At 41.4% G+C, this 25,151-nt stretch overlaps 1 protein-coding gene across 2 annotated transcripts in view; it reads left to right on the top strand.

The window, feature by feature from the left end:
• Positions 1-25,151, top strand: part of SP6 (Sp6 transcription factor) — a 69,461-nt gene that overhangs the window by 19,409 nt on the left and 24,901 nt on the right. Inside the window, exon 1 of one of the 2 annotated variants that reach the window (XM_020785463.3) lies at positions 18,735-19,144. The exons of the other annotated variant lie outside the window; for it this stretch is intronic. The gene's annotated coding sequence lies outside the window, so the exon portion shown is untranslated. Of the gene's footprint in view, positions 1-18,734; positions 19,145-25,151 lie in introns of those variants that run through there. 2 annotated transcript variants of the gene reach the window in all.

Here is a 25,151-nt window from a genome sequence, read left to right as displayed (position 1 = left end):
GTAGCTAATTACTGAAGGAAGGCTTGCCTGAAGAGAAAGGTCTTTGCCTGCTTGCAGAAGGACAGCAAAGATGGGGCCAAACTGGTCTCCTGTGGGAGGGAGTTCCAAAGTCTGGGAGCAGCAACAGAGAAGGCTCTCTTCTGTGTCCCCATCAAATGCACCTGTGAATGTGGTGGACTGAAAGAAACGCCTCTCCTAATGATCTTAACACCTGAGCCGGCTCATAAAGGGAAATACAATATTTGAGATAACTTGGACTCAGGCCATTTAGGGCTTTGTAGGTTAAACCCTGCACTTTGAATTGTGCCTGGTAACTGATTGGCAGCCAATGGTGCTGTTATAACAGGGGGGTTATATTATATGATCCCTGTAACTAGTCCCGGTCAGCAATCTGGCTGCTGCATTTCAGACCTGCTGAAGTTTTCTGGCACTTTCTTCTATTGACAGTCCCACATAGAGTGCATTGCAGAATCCAGCCAGGAAGTAACTAGGGTGTGTATGATGGTGGTCAGATCAGATCTCTCAAGAAATGGACCTGGCTGGTGCACTAGTTTTAATTTTGCAAATGTGCCATCACATTTGGCATCCAGGCTTTGGCATCCAGGGTTAGGGATGAATCCAGCAGTACCCCCAAACTGTGAACCTGTTTTTTATGTGGGAATGTAATCCCATGCAGTACAAGCTGCATCCCTATTGATCTCCCTTTTGAGTGACCAGAAGCACCTCAGTCTTGTCTGGATTAAGTTTCCATTTATTCACCCTCATCCCGTCCATTACTGATACCAAACCCTGATTTAGAGCTGGAACAGCTTCCTCGAATTTAGGTAGTAAGGAGAGAGAGAGAGAGTTGGTACTACAATCACAATTTTTACTTGGTGGGAAAAATTGTTTTTCAGAACTATTTTTTCCACTGTCTTAAGGCCAGAGCAGATATCTTCTGAACTAATTTGCTTTTTATCCCACAACAAGGTATCCTATATACTGTATTAGATGGTGGGCAAGACCTGTGGAGTCATTGATCGCTGCCTAGGAGTGCTCAGAGGGGGAAACGGTTGTTAAAACATCATTTCTCCTCTGGCAGCAAAGCGATAACAGCCCTGCTTCAAGGTAGCAGAGAAGAAAGATTGGCTTTCAGCGTCAGGGCAAAACCATAGGGGCACTGTGACAAATCTAACACCGACAAAGACTAGATGGCAGACAAACTACAAAGGGAAAAAGAAGAACCAAGGGTAATAGGCACCAGGGGCAGTGCTTGGAAGAGTCACTTATTTTGGATTACAACTCCCAGCATCCCCTAGTTAGTATTACAAGACATTTCAGGGTCAGGATTCCAGGGGTTATGCAAGTTGGGGGGAGTTATAGTCTCCATAAGTACGGTTTCTGTGCTCTTCTGATGGTGGTATAACATTAACAATTTGATAGTTTTTGCTTTTTTTTGCTTTTTTTTTTAAATAATAGCACCGTTGGAGAAAAGCGCTGTTTTGTCCTGGTGGAGAAAAGGCGGGGGGGGGCGGGGTGTTGTGTGGGAGAGAGAAGAGACTGAGAGAGAGAACAAATTACAGATCCCTGCGAGGAAGGAAGAAAAGTCTTAATGAAGCGGAGGAGGAGGAGGAAGAAGGGATTTGAGGTAGGGGTGGGAGATGCAGACGCGAGTCTCCCAGTCTGAGCCACAGAGATGCTTTTTGAGCCACCTGGAAGGGCGGCTTCTGAACTGCAGACATCAAACACCCACCGACGGACGCGCCGTCTCCGGGACAAAAAGCCCTTTGCCGGGTGGTGCTGAGTCCAGGTCTTTCCTGCCATCCGGGGTGGGGGTGGGGAGGGGGAAGCTTGGTGTAGGGTGTGAGGGGGTGGTGGAAAATACAAGAACTGGGAAGAGGAGGGTATATAGTTGAAGAAGGGAAAGTGTAACCAAGAAAGTCCAGACCTTTTCCTTGGGGCCTTGTGGATTTCTTTCAAGGTGTTAAGAAAAAAAAATAGATGAAAGATTTATCCAGAGGAGATAGAGAGGAGTTGAAAAGTGAGAGGGCAGGGAACTGTTTCAAGCTTTGCCAAATGATTGTGAGGAAGCTGCCCCTTGTTTGGACAAAAGAGGTAATCAAAGAGTTTTTTTTTTAAAGGAAAACCGTGATAAAATTTCCATCCATGCTGTCAAGTTCTGATTGATTTGGTTGTAGGATCATTGCATATATTTGTTTATTTAAGAGATCTTGATCCTGTTTTTCAGGTAAAAGGAAAAAAAACCTCAGATTGGTGAACAGGTTAAAACTTGAAGCATCAATAAATAGCAAAGAAGCCACATAAAAGAGTTGCAGCAGGATTTAAAAAAGTATTTAAAAAGTCTGCATTTAAACAGCCTGGGCCAGTCAATCTTTATTTGATGCTGAAAAGACAGAGCTGGCACCCTTGGGTTCTAGCTCCCAGCAGGACCCATCATCACAGACACCTGATTCAGTGTCTGGAGCTGTGAGCTACCATTTTCATTTCTCACAATGCCCTGATGCTGTTTTGCTGTGGGACATTGAGGAATGCAGGTGTCTGCCCACTGCCCTCAGCATGGCTGCCTGGCAAACCTACTACCGTAATGTAGAAAGAGGCCCAGCTGTGGTGGGGTGGTACGCCTAGGGTCTCTTTAACTTTCAGTTGGTCTTGATGAGCTCAAGCAGTGGTAAAGCCTCCATGGGGAAGAGATTCAGTCAGAGTGCTACAAGTGGAAAGGTCTTGTCTACAGATCCTGTCATAAGTGGAAAGGCCCTGTCACAGGGGGTGAGAGAGTCAAAGAAGGATCCTGGAAACCCTTCTAAGTGACTAGGCAAGTTCATGAGGAAAAAGGTAAAGTCACCAAATCTCACCAGAGCTGAAGTCAAAGCATCACTTTTCAAACAATACTAGAGCTTCTCCTTGGAACAATGAGGAGGTGACCATTTTTCTTCTGCAGGCGCCCAGGGCTTTCCCCTTAATATGCTGATGGTGTGTTGGAGCCCTTCTCAACCTGGTGCCCTTCATATGTATAGGGCTACAATTCCCAGAAGCAAAGCATTTGAATGCCACCAATTTAGGGAAGGCTGAATCTATAAACAGCTCTCATAAATCTCTTAGGCATCCTTCAGACTTGAGAGACTATGGTAACATGCTCTAACTCCTGTGACGTCACTAGAACAAATTGTATTGGCTCTTGCCTTTCCATTGGACTATTCCAGTGATGTGGAGAGGGGGGATTTGCTGCTTGGGTAACAGCCTATCCTCCATATTATTTTACCCAGGCTTCGTGCTCATAAATCAAGGAATAAGGAAAAGAGATTCACTGCTGATCAAACTAATTGGGTAAGATCATATTGTTTCCAGCCAAATTGAGTCCATGACATTTCTGTTACTTCTTCCTCTCTAAGAAACAGGACATTGCTCTCCACATATCTGCTTGTGCAATCCTTTCTATCTTGTGCAACAGGGAGAGATTATAGGTGTCAGGGAGATGAGGTATCTGCAGAAAAAGGTAGTTCCATGTAACTAAAAAACCTGAACTAAGTCACATACTGTATAAGAAGGGTATGAACTCTTCAGATATGTAACACCTGCTCTTCTGGGACCTTCTCCATGCAAAGTATTTTGTTGCTCACTTATAGTGTCAGCCCTGCTATTAGGTACAGTGAGGCAGTCCTGTCAGGTGGCAAATACTGGCAGGTGGCAACAAGGTGCTGGAAGAGACCTCCGTGTGCTATGCAGCTTATCTCGCATCTTCTAATCTAGCCCGATGCCTTCTTCAGATGCTGTGGAAGATGCTGTCCCACGATTAGTACTGAAGAAAGATCCAACATCTGGTCCAGCTAGCATTTTTGTATAGAATGAATGGCATCCATCATCTTCATTGCCTCAAATTGCAAAATGTAATGGGCTTGCCCTGCATTAGGCAAAAGGTGTGTTTGAAACTCCCAACCAATCTGGAGGGGCAGTCTGGAGCAGAGAGATGATAGAAATGGAAGATACAGGTGAGCAATTAGTGTTTGTGGACTGCTGCTTGAGGAATTCTGGGAATTGCAGTCCACAAACATGCATCTACTCACCTCTACTTTCCACTTCTAACACTTCTCTGCATCATGCCAGGGGAATCCTGGGAGCTGTATTCCACAAATACAAATCTGCAAGCCTCCAATGCAAATGTTTGAGAGGCTCTCCTTACTTTGCATTTTTCTAAGCAATACAAGACTGAGTCTGACTGTGTCATTGTTTCTCCCGACTGGAAGCAGCTGTCCAAGGTTTGGGCAGGAGTGTTTTCCTCCCAGAGGTCCATGTGTTTTGCCTACTGCAGCTATAGAGACATTTAAAAAAGGACCAAAGAAAATGTTGAGTTCCATAACATTTGGATAGAACTGCGTATCTTAATGTATATGTCATGCTTGTAACAGTTCAAGCAACTGCTGTCTTCTTTTGAAGGCTTCTGAACCTCACAGTCTATTTATGAAGGCTTTCACATGCCTGTTGGATAAAAGCTGCCTTCATTTACCCTCTCATAACTGCTCTGTGACAGAGCAAGGCACCTCACACATAAATAAAAGTGGGAACTGCTTTTATTTTTTTAATAGCAAAATGTTGCAGTTTGGACTACAGTGGGGTCTCTACTTAAGAACGTCCCTACTTAAGAACAATCCAACTTAAGAACAGCTCCATTTGCTAAATTTTGCTTCTACTTGAGAACAGAAATCCAAGATAAGAACAGGAAAAAAAAACCTTTCCTGCTCTTTTTTTAACCTTAGGTCATCTTAAGTTAAAAAAAAAATCTCCCCCTAGTGGTAGAGTACATATTAACCAGCTTTGCATTAGTTCCTATGGGAACGAATGCTTCAATGTACGAACGCACCTCTACATAACAAAAAAACAGCCAGAACGGATTAATTGGTTTTCAGTCCATTCCTATGGGAAATTTTGCTTCAACTTAAGAACGTTTCAACTTAAGAACACCATTCCAAAACAGATTAAGTTCTTAAGTAGAGGTTTCACTGTACTCCTGTTCAGGGTTCCAGTTCTTTCAAATTGTACTGCAAACCTTTTCAATAGAAATTTGTCCAGACTCTTTTCTTTGATCCCCTGAAAGAGGTTTTAAGATAGTAATTAGCCAAAATGCATCCTTTTTTAAGAAAAACACCATGAGCATAGAAATAACCCTAAACACAGAAAAAAAAAAACCCTGCCCTAGTCACAATAGTTACCTATATGAGTTTAGTGATCTTTACAACATCCTTGTAAGGTAGTCTGCTGCTATTAAGATGGGCAAAAATACATGCACACATGTAGTTTTACTAGTATCTGTCCTGCTCCCTGAAAAGTTGATCATTCTCTAAGGATGCAAATTTCAGTTTATGAAAACAGCTTTTGAAATTCCAGTTTGCAAAGTGGGGCTTCCCCTACTAATTCGGCCAACCCAAATTCGGCTTCCTTCCAAATTTCATTTAGCCTCCATTGCACACCCCAGAACTTCCTTCTCTAATACCCCCCTGCCTCTTTCCACCCTCTTGCTGTTTTTACCCTCCTCATCAAGGTATCTTTTCCATGCCGCCGACCCTCATTTCTGGTTTGTCGCCATCCAACGAGCGGAACTCTCTTGCTAAGTGCAGGGAAAGGATTGGCGGCACAACTGCCTCTCTCCTTGTAATTTATGCAAATGGCCTCTATAATTAGCCATAATTTCAAAGCACAGCACCGTGCTTCAGACGCTCCTCAGCAAGGAAATGCCCCGACGGTAATTCTACGGCATTAACTTTATTTACTCCACCTGTGTGGTCTCAGCACTAGCTGGGCCAGTGAGCAAAGATGTGATGCCGGCTCTCTTCCTGAAGATGATCCCGAGCTGGGGGGCAAGCCCCTGCCTGTCCCCAGGGAACCATGGTCTTGGAAAAAAAGCCTTTTTGCAGATGCAACCTGAGGTGGAAAGCACTGTTTGCTTGGAGGGAATCCACGGATTCATAAGATAACAAGAAGCATCTCTCTCTCTCTCCTTCCTTCCTTCCTTCCTTCCTTCCTTCCTTCCTTCCTTCCTTCCTTCCTTCCTTCCTTCCTTCCTTCCTTCCTTCCTTCCTTCCTTCCTTCCTTCTTAGAGCTTAGGAAAAATTCCTTTGGGGGACTACAAGTTCCAGAATCCTCAATCAATACACAATGCTGCCTTGAGGATTTTGGGAGCTGTAGTCTCCTAAATTAAACTTTTCTAAGCTCTCCTTCCAGCTTTCTGACCTAAGTTTCCAATGGATCTCCTCTTCCCTATCTGTAGCAATTTCAAACACTGAATAATTTCCATGATAATTCAGAATACTTCTGTATTGTTGGAATAAACAAGGGTACCTGCATCTTTCCAGCAGTGAGATCTAGTAAATAATCTAGGAAACCCTTGTCAGTGCTTTGTTTAGTGTTATGCCTCAACTGCATGACTTGACCAAGACATTTTGCTGTTTGAAGCAAAGGACAAGTTTGCATTTTACCTGTCCACTTCATGTAGGAAATTAGATTGGACTGTTCGATATCTGTGCTTAGTTCTTCAACACCGGTAATGGAACACTGTCCTTCTTCACCATCCCTGAGGACAACAGGTGATTTCTGCTTAAAAGAAGGGAACAGCCAAGAGTAGAAAGAGACAACTCAGGAATGGCTGAAGCTGCTGCTGTTACCTTGAAGTGGTTATCTCACTCTGCCTAATGGTAGGGCTAGCTCTGCTGAAGCTGGATCCTCATATAGTGTTGCTCTCCTAACAAGCCAGAATTCTAAGCAGAGGGCAGACTATGTTTTATGATTCTGTCTTGTTAGAAAAGCAACAAGTGGGGAATCACAATTTGGATGTAACACTAACGATACCATCGATGCATGTGTCTTTGTCCAAGGAGTTTCTTTGATCAGTAGAGACAAAGCAGAGTGACTGGGCAGGATACATTAACCCATGGTAGCTCATTTCTCATGTTGTTACATGCAAGCTCAGTTACTGAAGAGAGAGGTGTGATCTTCTGCTGGGCATTGTTCATTGCACCATGATTAAGAAGTAAGACTATGCCTTCCTCCAAACCCATGCCATACTGTGTACTGCCCATGCTGTGTTATAAAGCATGTTCTATCAGATTTGTATTATATGGCATTGTATTTATTGACCCTTTTAGTATTGTATACTCATTGTTACTAATCTTGAATGCTGTACAGTATTTTAACTCTTGTTATCTGGCGTGGGTCCTTTTTAAGGAGAAAGGTGGGTTGAAAATATTTGAAATAAATAAATAAAATAAAAAGGAGGCATGTGGGCCATGTGCAATATCCAGAAACAATAGGGGGGGGGAACCTCTTTATTGGAAAATAGGCATAAGGGAAATGCGGGTAGATGGGCCCAGGGCCTGGGCAAATCCCAAATGCACATAGCCACCAGCTCTCTCTCTTCAGTCACTTCCTCTTGCTTTTGACTTTTTTTTCTAGACCAGTACTTGGAAATGTTATTTGTTTGGACCAGAAAACACCCCCCGGGGTTAGCTTAGTCAATGGAACTAGTAATCCAAAATAAAGTAATCTTTCTCAGCTCTGCACTATACGTGTAAAAATTAGGCTGCTTCAGACTGACGCATAAATCACATTTGCAAGAAGCAACACAATAATACGTTTCCCACAAAGTTCGCTGAGTCTGTGCCAGCTTGGGTGCTGCTGGTCACACACACTGGGAAACAACCTCCCAGACTTCTGTCCAGTTTTGGAGCTGGGGGGTGAAAGGTAATCCCTGCTCAACCTTACAGCTCTAGTGTTGGTGGAAAATCTGGTTATTCTGTTTTGTTTGATTGAGAGCACAGCTGTACTTGAAACAATTTAAGGGAATCTTTCGGGGGGGAAAAACCAAACCTACAACTTCAGCATTCTCCTAGTCATCGTCCTGCCTGGGAATTATACTTCCATTAAAAAAAAAACCCTTTCTAAGTTTGGCAGAAGTATAGAAACCTAGCTGAAGAGATCTGAGAATGAGACAGACTGTTCTTGCTGCACTTTCAACCAGTTAGATTTCTGCTGAGGTTACGGGATGGAGAATAAGTTAATCTCAATAAGATCAGCCCTTTCAATGAATGACAAGATGGGAGCCCTTTTCCCATTCTACCTGCAGAGCTGCCCAGACCATATCTCTCTGAAACAGGAAAGCATCCTTCATCATAGCTGAGTGCACTAGCCTTACTAATGGATTTCAGTGGAGACATGTGATACATACATACTGACACACCACTGCCCCTCTCTGCCCCCTAGCATCTGCTGCCCAATGCTGCCTTTCTCTTCTTAGTGGTAAAGCTGGTTTTATATTTCAGGGGAAGATCCCATGGTTTACAACAAATTTACAGAGGTTCTGGGGCTGCTCATTCCCAACCCAATATTTTTTATTACAAAAAATGTATTTTTTTAAAAGCAAAAACCATGGGAACATGCTCCTGCTTTACAAGGTGATAGTAGAAACTATAAAGGATTAATAGTATTGCAACTTGCAAGTGACAACCAACCAACCACAATGCAGGGATGCATGGCTTGAGAAACTATTTCACAGACAGCATCCTAGTCATCTACCAGATGATAACATTGATAAGCAACAGTTGAACCTGAGGCTTTTATTACATCAACTTCAGGCTGAAAATATAATTTTTCAGCAGTTGGTTAATCTTATGGATTACTCACGTCTCTTCCCATATTTTGGCCACCTCCATTTTTAGAAAATGAAACTGCGACAAACAAGTGATCATGGAGAAAACTTGATTTTAATAAGCCAGTTATTATATTTCTAAATAAGCAATCAAGAAAAACATACGGAAGCTGGAGTTCCATCAACAAGCAACTTCAAAAGTACAGAAGCTACAAATATTGCAACGTGTCGATTAAGGCAAGAATATGGAAACAAGATCAGGTCATTGTCTTCCCCACACTGCTTTCAGCAACCATGGCCACTCCAAAATATTTGGTTACCCCGTTAACACAATTGCCAATAGCTGCTAATTTGTTTTCTGAAATTCAAATACTAATGATTTTGGGCATGATATTACAAGATGGAAACATCATGCCCTGCTCCTGCCCTCACTTCTTCTATGGTCCCAAAGGTTTCTGTATTTTAAAAGGAAGTTCAAAAACGGAACCAGTGCTCTGAATATGAATACAAAGGAGGGGGAAAAATCAAAAACACAATGGCAGGGATGGAAATATAGGATGGCTTAGGGAAGAACAAGAAGGTGTGATGAACAGGGGAATGGGGAAGCGGATGGGCACATAAGTGGCAGGGAGAAAGGGACAGTCCTGTCCTTTCTGAAACAGAAGTGTATCCATTAAAAAAATTAAATATACTAGAGAAGAAAATAATTGGATGGGGTGCCATTTTGAACTGCTAGATGTCTTGGCATCAAGGGCTATGAAACGGGTCTGTATGGATTTGATCGGTTCTTTCTGAGAGTGTAGTTCCAGCCACTGAAGACAAAGCCGAACTATTTGGAACAACATTTGTTGTTATATCATATACTGAAAATTGGGCCCTTCGGGTGCCCTAAGTGCAGTGGGAAGTCTGTATATAATTCTTGGGGTGACCGCCCAAGTTATTCAGGAAAGGGAAAAACTGGTTGTACTCTTTGAGCACTTTGGGGTGTGCACCTGCTGTCTATAGGTTTTTGGTATGTGTGATGTTCCCTATGGCTCATTTCAGGGTGTGTGTGTACTTTTAGATAAGTGTTTCAAATCAAAAGCATCCTTGTTGCATGTCGGGGTGCATCCCACATATCCAGTCCACACGTTTTCAGCATGGAGAGCACACAAACCAAAGCTGACTTGAACAAAGATCCCCCTGCATATATATTTTTTAGAAAATGGTTTTGAGAGGTCAGTAGGTGGCACTCTTGCTAACACAACTAAGAACAGTTTCACACGGGACACACCTGGCCAAGACTGCATGTCTTCAGCTACTATTTGGCATTTTCTGAGAGTAAAGAATGTGGGATTAAGTGCGGAATTCAGCATTTTGAGATTTGGTAGTTTCCATGTAAAGACTGTACTGTAGTCTTTTTAGATAGGCATGGACATGGAGAGGGGGTATATGCCTGGAGAAATAGAAACAGGCAAGGTTGGCTGGTAGCCTCTATGGCCTTTTGACCTTCCCTCCAATGTTACTGGTATAGAATAATTGATGCACAGTAAATATACACTGTATACAAAGAGAATGTCACTAATTTTCATTATTCAAAATTGTTTTAGAATTCATGATAGAGGAGGAAAAGATGGACTATCCACATTCCCAAAAATGACTGTTTTTTCTTTCTTTTTGTATTTATTGCCTATTTGAGTGCATAATTTAATGCAGTTTGGAAAGCATGTGCCTGCTAAAAAGTTATTGAAGGTACAGAATAGGTGAGCATTTTGTTTCAGTTGAAATTTGACAACAATTTTAAACAATTCCATCAGATGTTTTTAATGCACACATTTCTTAAGTTTACATAAACTTTCCAGAACTTGAGATTTAAAAAATCTGAACGTGAGGGACTCCAAACCTAATAGATAGCCCATCCAGGCCAAAGGATTTATGTTTTTACTTCTTAACAGTTTGTTTTTTAATCCCTTAGTATTCTCTATGTTGCCATATTTTTTGTTGAGATGCTCCTCATCTTTAACACCTACGCAGCAGGCAGGTGGCACCGAGCAGTTCTTGTCTATTGAATTTGGCTACAGCAGATGAAAAGAATTATTGATTTGGTTGTTTCTTTTTAAAGAATAGTCAAGTTTCTTCATATCCATAACGCAAAAACCAAAAGTGTGTATATGTGAGAAATCAACACTGAGTTATTTGTGTAGCCTTCTTCAGGGCCAACCTGAGGGTCACCTTAGGAAATGAAGCGACCAGGCATCACATAAGTCAACAGGATCTAAAACAGCCACTGCTTCCACAGGATACTTCTTTGTTTCAGTCACCACTTCCATACCTTGGATACTTCATTGCCAGCTGTTTTAAACAGTTGTATTCGTTTTTAAGAAGCATATCGTAGGTTACTCAGCTGGGTATTTATTTATTTATTTATTTATTTATTTATTTATTTATTTATTTATTTATTTATTCATTCATTCATTCATTCATTCATTCATTCATTCATTCATTTATTTATTTATTTATTTATTTATTTATCTGGATTTCTACCTCGCCCATCTAGACCAAAGGTCTACTCTGGGTGGCATTACAAATGTAAAAACAGTTAAGCCAATAAAAATGCATTATAAGTCCAAGATGGTAAGGTGTGAATTTCAGATACAGCAGGAGGGAAAGCCCATCCAAATAGCCAGGTTTAAAATTTATTCCTGGAAACACCCAGAGAGGGAGCCAGGCGGATCTCCACAGGCAAGTTGTTCCAGAGGTGAGGGGCCACTGCCGAGAAGGCCCGGTTCCTCATTCTTTCCTTCCAGACCTCCCTTGGAGTTGGGCCGCTCAGCTGCCTGGCCTGGCTGGAACGAGTGACTCTGGCAGAACAGGGTGGGAGGAGGCGCTCTGCCAGATATCAAGGTCCTGAACTGTTTAGGGTTTTATATGTAATCGTAAGAACTTTGAAATCAATGCGGAAACAAATGGGCAGCCAATGTAAGGCGGCCAGCGTTGGGCAAATATGTTGGTACCTTTTCACCCCTGTAAGAAGTCTGCTGCATTTTGTACCATCTGAAGTTTCCGTGTCAGTCTCAAAGGCAGCCCCACGTAAAGCGCATTACAGTAGTACAGTAATTGAAACTACAAGTGCATGGACCAAAGTGGTGAGTGCCCCTACATCAAGACAGGGATGCAGCTGGGCAATCCACTGAAGGTGGAAATGTGTGGAACGGACCACTGACGACACCTGGGTCTCTATGGTGAGCGCCGGTTCCAGATGTACACCCAAGCTGCGAACCTCACTCTTGGTGGTAAAAGTCACACACCCCCAAAGGAAAGGGAGTTTCCCAGACCACTGGGGCACCCACCCAAAGGACCTCTGTCTTGCCCGGATACAGCTTCAGTCCATTCACCTGCATCTATTGCTGAACAGCCCCCAGGCAGTGCTCAAGGGATGAAACAGCATCCACTGTTGGAAAAAAGGAGATGTAAAGCTGAGTATCATCAGCGTACTGATGACACAAGCCCCACATCCCCTGATGACCTCTCCCAGCGGCCTCATATAGATGTTAAACAGCATTGGAGAGATAATCGAGCCCTGCGGAACCCCACAATTGAGGCTCCACAGGGCCAAGAAACTCTCTCTGATCTGCACTCTCTGGGGATGGTCCTCCAAGAAGGAACAGAGCCAGGCAAGAGCCAGGCCACCGATTCCCAACTCGGAGAGCCTCCTCAGGAGAATACCATGGTTGACGGTATCAAAGGCGGCTGAAATATCGAAAGGTGATATTTTAATAACACATGGCTTTGAGCATATAGGATCCAGGCATTATTGAAATAGTGGCTGAGCAGCAGTAAGTGGAGGAAATGGTGATAGGTAGGTAGGTAGGTAGGTAGGTAGGTAGGTAGGTAGGTAGGTAGGTAGGAAGGAAGGAAGGAAGGAAGGAAGGAAGGAAGGAAGGAAGGAAGGAAGGAAGGAAGATAGATTTTGGTGGTGGTGGTGGTGGTGATGATGGTGGTGGCAGTGGCGGCAGCAGCAACAGCATCCTCCACTTCTTCCTCTTCTGTCGCACTCTATCCCATGAGTGCTGCTGTATGACAGCAGCAAGGTTTTTGTGTGTTGAGGGCTGGGAACTGTGTTTCTCTTCCCATTGTAGGAGAGCTTTCTTCAGGCCTAGGCTTTGTAGAGGGAGATGTCCATGCAGAAAGCATTTTTGCGTTGCCATTTAAACCTATATCCACTTTATGTTTTACATGCAGATAGATGTGCTCTGATATGAAGCTCATGATCTGTCTTCCATTTTTCACCATTAACCACAAATCTATCAGAACTTGAAAAGTTACTTTGTGAAAGAAATATATTATGCAATTTGTTACATCTCCCCAAAAGTAACTTATTAACATAAATATTATCAAGGGTTTTTAAAAAGTAAAGTCACTCATTATCAACATTTTAGTGTCTTTTGGGGGGGGTGTCGGGGAGAAGATCAGTCTACAAAGTAACAACAATATAAAAACACTGCTCCACACAATTTGTTTTGCACTGTGGCACCCATCTCTTAATAATGTTAATAATAACTTGGAGGCTTCTCCCCCCCCCCCATTGATATATGACAATCACTTTACAAAGAGCCTCGTGGCGCAGTGGTTAAAACGCTGTACTGCAGCTAAAACTGTGCTCACGACCTGGGGTTCAAATCCCAGGTAGCCGGCTCAAGGTTGACTCAGCCTTCCATCCTTCCGAGGTCGGTAAAATGAGTACCCAGCTTGCTGGGGGGGCAATGTGTAGCCTTTATAATTAAAATTGTAAACCGCCCGGAGAGTGCTTGTAGCGCTATGGGGCGGTATATAAGTCCAATAAATAAATAAATAAATAAAATAAATAAATAAATCTTTGTAACTGAAGATCTATCCTCTCCAATTGGTACTCTACTTTATGTATTAACTTCATCTTCCCCTTTGCATTCACTGCATTCCTTGTATAGTCTGAAGATTCTGACCTATGATTTAGTATAACCTTTGGAGATGGGGATGAGCCTCAGTTCCAGGTTCATGCTAGTTCCTATGCACAATCCCATAGGTGCTGTGCATTCCCTTCTCTCGCCTCCCTAATCAATGACCTGCTCACCAGTCGGAGCACACTCGTCTCCTCTTTCTCTTTAGCTGTTCAACTGGTCTTCGGCATGAGCATAGGTTTGCCTGCCCTGCCTCCCTGTCTGAGTGGTGAACAGCCAAGGGAAACCCATGCTCCTGACGGGGACTGATCGGACAGCCAAAGAGGAGGAGGAGAGGAGCTCCTGCTGGCTGGTGAGTGGGGGGATCCAACTGGAGAGGCAGGGGAAGGGAACAAATTGGTACGAATCTCTGAACTGGGGTTTGTGCCCATCTCTAGTAACCTTAGTTTTAATGAACGATTCTGCTAAAGTAAGAAAATGACCTAAAGTTTTTTTTTGGGGGGGGGAAGCTATTCAAAATTCTCCCCAAACCATTTTGTCTTCAGTAGTAATGAAAAAAAAAATTAAGGATGTCACCAGTTATCATGTAATTTGGAAAAAGAATTTTGCTAGGTGCCATTACCCTCAGAAGCAATGCATTTCATGCTACATCAAGGCCCTGAGATCTATATATGTTCCTGACCAGAGTGTATACTTGACAATCTTGGCAAGGTGAAGGTCCTCACAAGCAAAGGTCACAAGAACAGGTGGGGCAGCAACTGAATCACCAGAGCTTCACAGGCGGTAATTAATTTTTCCCCCATATCTACTCTTGAAAAACATCTGTTGTTTAATTTAAATATGTAATTTGACATAATTTAAGATTTCAGATGGGGTCTGAAATGGGAAACCATGTTCTATACACGTTTGCTGAAGAGAATGTTCTACTGAGATCTATAGGGCTTGCTTTCAAGTAAGTGCCTGTATGGCCTCCTCAATCTGATGCTCTCTAGATGTGGCAGACTAAAACTTCCAGCATTCCCAATCAGGGGTTGTGGGACCTTCGCCAACATAGCTAGGAAGGCTAGGTTGAGAAAGATGAATTATATTTTGCTTTGGCTTCCTTTTGTATGTGTGCGTTTTAAAACTTTTGTTCTGATTACACTGATCTACATTAACATGTCATTTCAAAACAGCTAGATGTCCTCACTTCTGGTCTAAGCACAGTTACAAACTGAGGAACAAAAGCATAAATATGCAGCAAGGAAAGCAGGCAAGCAGAGAAAATCTATCAGATCACAACCAGGATGTCTGCCTAACAGATTGTACAAAGATCGCAGGACAAAACTGAGACGACACAGAAAAAAATGAATAAAATTGTTCTTCCTGTTTAGATTTCTTCATTGTCTTCTGGTTTGAAGAGAACTTTCACATTTACTGGGCTAATTTTCACCCAGTCATGTAATGCCATCTTTTAAAAATTGTCTACACTGAAGAAAATGCAACCCAAAAAGCTTATATTTCCAACTTGCTCTTAGTTTCTTGCTCTACGGAACTAGAGTGGGAGGGTGGTCAGAAATGCTCTTTCTTCATTAGCTATGACCTCCTGTATGACCTTTATGTGACCTTCAGCAAAGGGTCACTTAGTGTTTGGCTTTTAAAATATCTGCTTATTTTGCTTCAGGGTTTTCTCTTTGGTCATCAAGGAATGCTTAGGGGTCTTTAATCCTTTTAATCCAGCCACCTCACCTATTTGTTCCACAGGAACTGCCTGAATTAATGTAATAATTTTTTTCCTTCTAATTTCCTATCAACCTTCCATTTTCATAATTACTGCTTTCAGCTTGCAATGTCTTCAATAGAGAAAAAAAAATTATGATCATTGTTACTGTTACTGTTGTAAATTATATAATTCGCTTGATTTCCGGGAAGTAGGTAGTACTTTATAAGAGTCAATGTGCAATAGTGGTTAGAGTGATGGACTAGGACTCAGGAGACCTGAGTTGAAATCCTCACGTAGACATGGAAACTTCCTTGGGGGTGAAAATGGTAAATAGCTCAAGACTGCCACAAATTGAATGCAACTTGATGGCGTATAACCACAACATAGTTTTTTACTGAATAACATCAGCAAATGCCAGATCTGGACCCCAAGAAGAATGTAATCTAAATTAGTAACAGAAAAATGCAATGTCTCCATCATGGAGATGACATACATTAATATGTTTATAAATATCATTAGGGTAGCTACTTATGCATCCAAAAACATTGCCAAAATGAGACAAAATATTGTAGATATATATAAACCTGCGTATGAGAATTTATTTTTAATGTTGCACATTTAGAAACAGTTTCCATAATTAAAATAAAAATACAATAGGTTTAATTGTTACCATATAGCATGTGTGCTTGCTGGTCAATTTTCTTGTCCAAGTGCTAACTATTGATGGACAACTTCAAGGTCTCTGGTCTCCTTTTTGATTCTTTTATATTCAAACCAGAATTGGACTGTTGTTATATGCCGTTAAGTTGCCTCCAGCTTACGTGAATGAGTGATCTTCAGACTGTCCTGTTCTCAACAGCCCTGCTCAGGTCTTGTAAATTAATGGCTGTGGCTTCCTTTAGAGAGTTAATCCATCTCATATTTGGCCTTCCTCTTTTCCTGCTGTCGTCCACCTTTCCCAGCATTATTGCCTTTTTCCAGAGAACTCTGCCTTCTCATTATGTGCCCAAAATAGGACAGTCTCACTTTCAACATTTTTGGCTTCAGAGATAGTTCAGGCTTGATTTGCTCCGGGACCCACTTGTTTGTCTTTCTGGTAGTCCAAGGTATCTGCAAAGTTCTCCTCCAGGATCTTATTTTAAACGACTCAATTATTTCCCTGTCAGCTTTCTTAACTGTGTAGTGACTGGAAATACAAGAGAACAGATGATCTTGATATTTGTCTCCAGCGACAACACATCCTTACATTTGATGATCTTTTGTAAATTCCTTCATTGCTGCCCTTCTGAGTCTCAATCTTCTGTTTTCTTAGCTGCAATCTCCATTTGGATTGATAATTATACCAAGGTATACAAATTCTTTAATAATTTCAATTTCTTTCTTGTCATAACTAAAATTCTGTACAGTAGTTCCTGATTCTGGTCTTCTTCATGTTCAGCTGCATTCCTGCTTTGGCACTTTTTTCACTTTACCTAACACTTATTTTGAATCATTGCTCCTTTCTGCCAGTAAGCTCTGCATATCTTAAATTATTGATGTTTCTTCCACTAATTTTCATTCCTACTTCATCTGAATCTAGACTGTATATGTTCTGCATACAAATTTAACAGAGGGGAATAAAATGCACTCTTATCTGACACCTTTGTCTATAGGAAACCATTCTGTCTCTCCATATTCTGTCCTAACAGTAGCTTCTTGTCCACAATACAGATTACTTATCTGGACAATCAAGGATTGAGGCACACCCATCTCTTTCAAAACAACCCATGGTTTCTCATGATCCACACAGTCAGAGGCTTTGCTGTAGTGTAGCATAGTCTATCGAGCATAGACTGATCTTCTGAAATTCTTTAATGCGTTTCAATAGCCAGCAAATATTTGCAATATGATAAACAAACAAACAAAAACTAACTAACAAGCCAATAAATGATCTTGAGTGCCTCTTCATTTTCTGGAGATGATAAAGTTAACTGATTAACATACTGGGTGTGCTTCTAATTCCAGTGAACAACAAGATCAAAAGCATGTCATAATTCATTCTAGACAATATTTTACATTTTATTTCTCAACCTCCTCTAAATGGCCACAACTATTTTTATGTACCACTAAACTTCCATATTAAATTGGAATAAATGTTATTTAATCAAATCATATTGAAGGATGAATTATTTTTACAAAAAATTTAGAAGGAGAGAGATGAAAGCTTTTGAGTTACACAATTATTCTTATTTGGGTGTAATTCTTCATAGCAAAATGAAACAACAAAACAGATGAAGAGATGGTTAGATGGACTAGGTGGTGATTCAGTGGATGAGATCTACTCACATGCAAGATATGCTTGGTTGTTTTATTGGATGGGCTAGCCAGCTTGTGGGTGTTAAGCCTCCTCTGCTGATGTGTATTTGGCGTGGCGTACATGTTTGAATCATCTGAGGTATATTTGCCATGCAAACGTGCTGCATATATATATATTGGTGACTTGAATCCTTAGGGATTCTGGCAAAGTGCACGTAAGGCCTTCATGTCCCTCCACTCCTCCCAGTGATATACATCCTTCTCTCTCAGTCTTTAGTGTCAAATCAAATTTGATTTCTACAAGTTTGCTTCAGTACTTGAGAAATGTGCTTCAGTCTCACCAGAGCCCTTTAAGGTAGATTAAAAAGGAAATGATTCGTTGTCCAAAGCTACCAAATGTGAACAAAGGATGAAACCTGAGCTTCCCACCTAGTTTGCTATCACTGAATGATATCCCAAACAACAACAAACTACTGTATTAAGAACATTTAGGACACCAGTGTACAAGCAGTCAGCCCTTGAATATCTGAAGTTAGGAAGGGGGGGAAATGTAGAAATATGTCTTAATCCGTGTCTTTCTCACTCCCTTTTAAAAAACTCTTTAAAGATGAAAATATGCAACAAATCAAGGAAGACAGGTTTAGCTTGATTTCCAGTGCGCATAAACAGGGCTGGCCCAAGTTATTCTGCTGCCTGAGCCAAGAGACAAGATCGAGATATTATCCTCATCCTGATCCACATATGGAAGCAAACTGGCCTGGCTATTGCATTTTATGGCTGCAGTGCTGGCTAAGGCACAATGCCCTCTGCAGGCAGTACCTACCCCTGTTTAGGAGTTGCCAGGCAGGCCATTTGATCCTCTAGCTTGTCCTCCAATAGAAAGGAATGGTGATAGTGAGGGTGGACTCAAAGCAATGGCCAGGGGCTGCTTCTGCTGGCTTGCAAGGTCTGCCACCCCAAAGCACTTGCCTCACTTCACCTAAGGCTAGGGCTGGCCCCTGTACATGATGCCTTGTAGAACCACTTGGGTGTGAACCTCTTCCCCACTCTGCCCTTGGGACCAGACATTTATCAGCTGGAAAGGAATGGGGGCTTGAAGGATGGGGGGGGGAATGGAAAGAGGCCACTGTATCCTTCAGCTCTTATGATCTTGTGACAAAGCGGAATCTAACTCTGCTAATATATACAGTATGCCATCCTTGCAATGGGAAATGTGTCCGTGTGCGTGCGCGCGCGCTCGCGCTCGTGTGGCTTTCATGCAAGAGGCCTTCTGCCAAGGCACTTGTGCATGCCTGGAAGGGTTAAACTCAGCAGGTAGTGGGTGGGGCTGAGAGGTGGGGTTTGGGATCTTTCCTGACTCCTTCCCGGCTGTGAAGGCTCGAACCAGCCACTCTGGAGTAGCTCTTCGCGCAACTACCTGCCAAACTTGCCTGCGATCCTGTCCTTTTCTCGGTGCTTCTCGCCGGGGACTGCCTGCCTTGCCCTCTTCGGATGCTGGATTTTTGCTTTGGGGACCGCACCAGAGGTTGCCGGTGACAAGCCAATGTGGGGAGATCTGCCGGCGACCCGTTCTTCTCCCCGGCCACTCTAAGCCAGCAGGTAACGAAAAGAACTCTTTCTTCCCTCTCGTTGCCCTGGTTGCGCTCTGGACGGCGTTATTTTCCCCCGAGGGATGCTGAAATCACAGCCGGAACAAAAGTGCCCTCTCCGAAATGGGCAGAACTTTTGAGAAGTTTCTTTGGGGACTACTGTCGGTAGACCAGAATGACAACTTTTCCAAGCTTTGTCAGATATGCTGATCGCATACCACGGGTGACAGGTGGATAAAATTATAGGAGAAATCCAGTCCCACCCCACCCTAACCCCAAGCTACTGAGGGAGAGGCATGCGTTTTTAATCTTTTATCATAAATCTTGACAGGTAATTTAAAAGACCCGCTTGGTGGTCCGTAGCCTTCTACTTAATTCTGTATTTTAAAAAGCTTCGTGCGAGCCCTGTTTTGAATTGCAATAGCATATGAGATAGATAGATAACGTTTTAAAATGATTTATTATCTTATGAGCAGTGTTTCTCATTAGTGAAATAGTACCGGAGCAAGGTATGGACGAAATAAAGGTAGCTAGCGTTTCTTTAGGCTTTTAGAAACAAGTTCTGCTTAACTGTCTTGCGTCTGACAAGATCAGGCTACAGAAGGAAAATAAAGGTGGAATGAAAGATTGGGGAGGAAGGGGAAAAGCAGGTTTAATCCAGCGGGTTAATATTGGCAAACTGGTAAAATATAATCACAGTTTGTCACATTTCAAAATGAAAAAAGCAGAGATTCAGTTTACAATACAATCTAATAATGTCTTCTCAGAAGTAAGTTTCATTTAATTCAGTTCAAATTTTTACCAAATATGTATGTGCAGCACATAAATTTTGTCTTTTGGTTAAGAATGTTCAAGACACAATGTCTCTTTGTGTACGTGTGTGCACGTACATACATTTATTTCCACACACATATATGCATCAGACAATGATATCTAAAAGTTTACAGATGAAAAGAGAGGTTATACACCCTGGTGATATAAGAAGCTCATTTTTAAATTTATCCTATCTGAAAAGATGGATTTCTCACATTTCAAACTTAAAAAAAAAGATGAGTTGATCTGAATATGAAAAGATAACAGCAATCATATTTTGATTGTCTCTCATATGGAAAAAGAGGATTAAACCAACTAGGTGTTTCCTAGACAATCAAGCAAAAATTATAGTATTTGAAAAAAATTACTACATTTCAAAATTAGCTTTCCCATTATGATGTAGGACAATGAAATTTATTTTTACATCCATCAAGAAGCTGTTAAAAATAATCAAATCGATTTTTAAAAGTGTATTTTACATGTATCAGAAATACTCCAAATAAGGTTTTATTGAGGTGGGCTAGTTTCCTTGAAATAATAATAATTTTAAAAAATCACTGTTTGAAATTAGACCAAACCTAAGAGTTTTCTTTCTAAATTAAAATTTGGGTGATGTGTTGACTTAACATTTGGGCATCCTACATGCATAACAGAGGGAAAGTGATACAGAAGATAATGGGAAATCCTTACCACCTAAGTGCCAACAACAGTGTGATAACAAGGATAGAGCACTCAGCAGCTGTGCGCCCATAAATGCTTTGTCTTTTGTTGTAACAAAATGAAGGCAGGCTGCAGGTACTTTTTGCTTCTGTTAGGAATAGCAAGCCAGTGCACTCTGCCCCTCCCCAAAAGCAACTTAGATATTGGGAATGCAGCATTCAAACAGGTTTCTGTGGTTGGAATAGGGAAAGTTCATGCAGCAATAAGATCATACATCCAGTTCACCCTGAAGAAATCTCAAGATTTGCCATGGGTCACACTCTGTAACAATCAAGGTCTCTTACACATTGCATTTTTGATACACATCCAAGATCTACAAAGGGTGTAAGCCTCCCCTTCCAAATTTGCAGCAGATGGGGGACTGAAAACATGACTCCCATAAGTATGGGAGTCCAACTAAGTATGCACACATTTAGTGGTTTGAGGTTGTTATGTGAAAACATGTTTAACATATGGGTGTACTCTCATCAAAGTACAAAGCCTGGCTGTGGTGAACCTGGGTTTACAGAGATAAGGGTAGTTGTTTTTTTAAACTACAACTCCCAGACTCCACAGCCAGCATGGCAAATGCCAGCTATCACCATCCTGGCTGTAAGATTCTGGGGGTTCTAGTCCCCCCAAAATAAAGCTTTCCCTTCTCTAGTATATTGCGCGAAATGGCACATGTATCAGCAATGTTTTCATGGGCACAACCATCTATGCACATCTTTCTCTTGCTCCTACAATTCTTTACTCTAGGGGTAATATATTGTTGGAGTATAATTTACCCCCACCCACCCCATGGGACACCAAGCCCTCAGAAGAGGGAGCATGAAGAGGATCATTAAAGGATATGGACAATAGTTGAGAAGACCTGAAATACAGAGATGCCTCTTCTATTGTTGCTTTCGGTACCCAAGTCAGTAATGCATTTTGTAATCTTAGCAAAGGTTGGGTGAAGGTGGCACCTGTCTTCAGTGAACTGAACACACTACCGGTGGATCTAATTAGGTCCAGTTCTGCTTTTGCATAGGCCCCTTTTATGTCAATGGAGTTTAGGAAGGAGAACTTCTCAATAAATCGCATTCTATAGGTTACATCTCTGTTCCACTATGGTTGGAATATCATAGGATAATGGCCTCTTTTTTTCCAGTTCTCCATCAGTTTAGTTTTAACTCCAGTTTTCTTCATGTACTAACAAGCTACCTAGCTCTCTTATCTATTTCTTAAATAAGTTTGTTTGCTCTTAGACCAAAAAAGGGCCAAATGTTGTCCTAACTCTTTATGTAGAATCTTTGACCTGTTAATATTGTTAACTTCAATCATTTTGATAACATTTAATGTTTTACAGAACCCATTTCAGATGTCAAAACATATTTGGCAAGCAATTTCTCCATAAGCTTGATAGTGTGTTTGTCAAGCATGCCAGCTGGGTTGCTTGTCAGGGATTAGGGCGTCTGTGTGCAAAAGCTGAGGGAAGTGGCTTGCTGAAGACCCGCTTGAGCCAGATGCTTCTTGATTCACAGTTCCACCTCTTAAACTCCAGGCCATTTCGCCTCTTCCTTTATATGAAGAACAGTAGCAACAAGGATCTTGATAAAGAGTACCCATAAGGTGCCGTGTTCATTGGCTATCTTCAACCTATCGTCTAACAGTAAAGTTATCGTTTATGTCATAGAAGATCAGAGTTTGGAAAATTAGGTTTTTTTAGACTGCAACTCCCAGCACTGACCAGTAATTATGTGGATTCTGGGAAATGCTGTCATTTCCCAGTTCTGCAGAAAGTGTCTGGATTTCTCAGCATGTTATATATATATATATGAATGAGTGTATAAATCTGACTTCAGAGTCAAAGGCTGGTAGTTCGATTCCACACTGGGCCTCCAGGGAGAAGAGCCAGCCTGCGTGGCCTTGGGCAAGCTGCACAGTCCCAGGATGCCCCCAGAAGAAGGGAAAAGGAAACGACTTCTGAGTATTCTCTGCTTAGAAAATCCTGAAAAATCAAAATTGACTTGATGGCACACAATTATTATTATTGTATCAAAAGACTGACATGAAAATATGTCAGACACAAAAATTATGATGTTAGGGAAATAGTGAGTGGAATTTAGTCATTAATTAGTCTTTCTGATGATTTTCCAGCACAGCTGGCAAAAACTCTCACTCTTCCCCTGAGACACACACATTATTATTATTAGTTTTATTTATATGCCACATTTCTCCCAACAAGGGATCCAAAGCGAGTCACAACATTAAAGTTCACACAATTTAAAAACACAGTAATTTAAATATTAAAAGATAAATTAAACAATATATGATTTGAAATACAATAAAAAGATTAAAATATAAAAACATACACACACCTCTGGCCAAAGAGGTTTTGTCTAAGGCACTAAAAATGCATCTGCTTCTCAGATTAGATGTCCCAACAAATCACCCCTTCTTAGATCCTGTCCCAAATAATCACATTTCTTCCCCCCCCCCAGTCTACTTGGAGTATTTGGGATAGGATCTAAGAATGCTAATTAAAACTCTGCTCTGACATCTCCATTATTAAATCTGCATTGCCTCAATGGGAATGGATGATCCTTAGTCCTCTTCTGTGAGTGTGCTGTTTGTTTGGTTTCTAAGAAATCCAAAGGTGGAACTGTATTTATACGTGCTTGAGAAACTGTCCCATGGAATTCAGCAGGATTTAGTTTCTGAATAAACGCATTGAGGATTGAGCTGCATAAATAGGTATGTCCTTGCAAAAACAATCACAGTTTAGCAATAAGAGTGTTTCATGTGTTTATTGAATTTGAATACATGATCTCTGGAACCTTTATAATAGCTCTATAGGGTAAACTGGTATCATCAATCATACCCACATTGCTGATGTTACATTAAGGCAAAGAGAAAGTAGTTTGTCTAAAGTTTATTTTCCTAATCTCACAGTCTTATCCATTGCATCACATCAACTCCAAACAAATCCGTATGTTAATAACAAGCAACATGTGACACAGGAAAGCGATGATTAGTATCTTGACTCTTAATTTCTTACTCAAGCAAAGGACTCCATTGTCTTTGCTAACTTTAATTTTTGTTAGCTTATTTTTTTAAAAAGTATTTTTGTAATACAGTAGTCAGGTTTGATGCGAATAGTGGCTCTGGATGGGTGCTGAGACCTTTTCCACCGACCAGATTTCCCAAACAAGATCAGAGGGTTCAGCTATTCTCCCACTCCATGCATGTGTATCAAATGTTTTCCTTGAATGTTTCCATTTAAGACGTATGGTGTAGAAAAGCAATTCCTTCCATCCCTTGCTAGTATACAGAGGGGGGAAAACATGTAAAACTCTGACAAATATAGTTGGGGATTTCTTCTTCATATTCTAAAAAGAAGACGATTAAAAAACTGAATCGAATATATAATACCCTCAGCTTTTGTTGCAATGCAGGATGCAGTGTGCCGCAGTTTTCTTCATATTCTTGACGTTGGTTGGATGGTGATGGTGCAATGAATGAGCAGTTTAGTAGAAACCCCTTGGCCATTTAGCCCAGAATGTGCTGGCAGAAGGGCAAAAAGATTTGATTCCGGATCTTTTTTACAAATGGGCATGTTCAGAATGGAGTTTGGCACATCCTGTGATTGTCTTGCTGTACACCATATTGTGCCTTAACTCACACCTAATGTCTTTTGCAGTGCTGATAAAAATTATTTGGGCAATGACTTAATATGGGTTGGGAGTTGCATGCTGACTCTTTGATACAGCCTGGTTTCTGCATAGGTCCATTCGGTATACACCCTCAGTATGCCAGTTTGTCATTCAAATAGCCCACCACATTCACCTCTGTTATTTACACAACTACCTTTAATGGATGATGTACTCTAAGCAAAATATATGCTCCTTGTCCAAATAGCTTAGAATCTGGTGCAGGGGGATGATATCATGGGCAAGAATAAGCAATGGATAGTTGTCCTTGCGTTTTACTTTTAGTCATTTCTATTTTACATTTAAAGAGTTCCATCTCACCTGGAAGGCAGCTTTTTAAAGGAATATTAAAGGAAAAGAACACAAATGTTGTTTCAGTTAAAGATACTGAGTTGAATCCAGACTGAACCAGCTAGACAAATTACTGCCATCCTATACCGACTTATCTCGGAGTAATTGAAACTACTGTAATGGGTCCTGCTAAAATGTGACTCCATTTTGTATAGCCATGGCATGCATAAGACTGTGCCATTTTGCAGAGTATCTGCTGTGCGCTCAGTCATGCAGTGGTTGTACAAGATGGGCACCTGGCAAATGGGAAAAAAACCTCCTTGTGCAATTCCTGTTCTGTGTGGTAAATCCAGCAGGATACTGGCCCTAACTATTTACTTGTCCTATTGATTTCATTGAAACATAAATCACTTAGGCCAGAAACAGACATCAGAGATAGCCCATAATTAATGCTGAAAGCATGTTAACATTGCAGAGAGGTGATTCAGGCATTGTGGAATTAGACTTCAAAGGAGCCCA

This window comes from Pogona vitticeps, chromosome 6, assembly GCF_051106095.1.
Source record: "Pogona vitticeps strain Pit_001003342236 chromosome 6, PviZW2.1, whole genome shotgun sequence".
In the NCBI taxonomy this organism is placed as follows: domain Eukaryota; kingdom Metazoa; phylum Chordata; class Lepidosauria; order Squamata; family Agamidae; genus Pogona; species Pogona vitticeps.
This window is presented reverse-complemented; position numbering and strand designations above follow the sequence as displayed.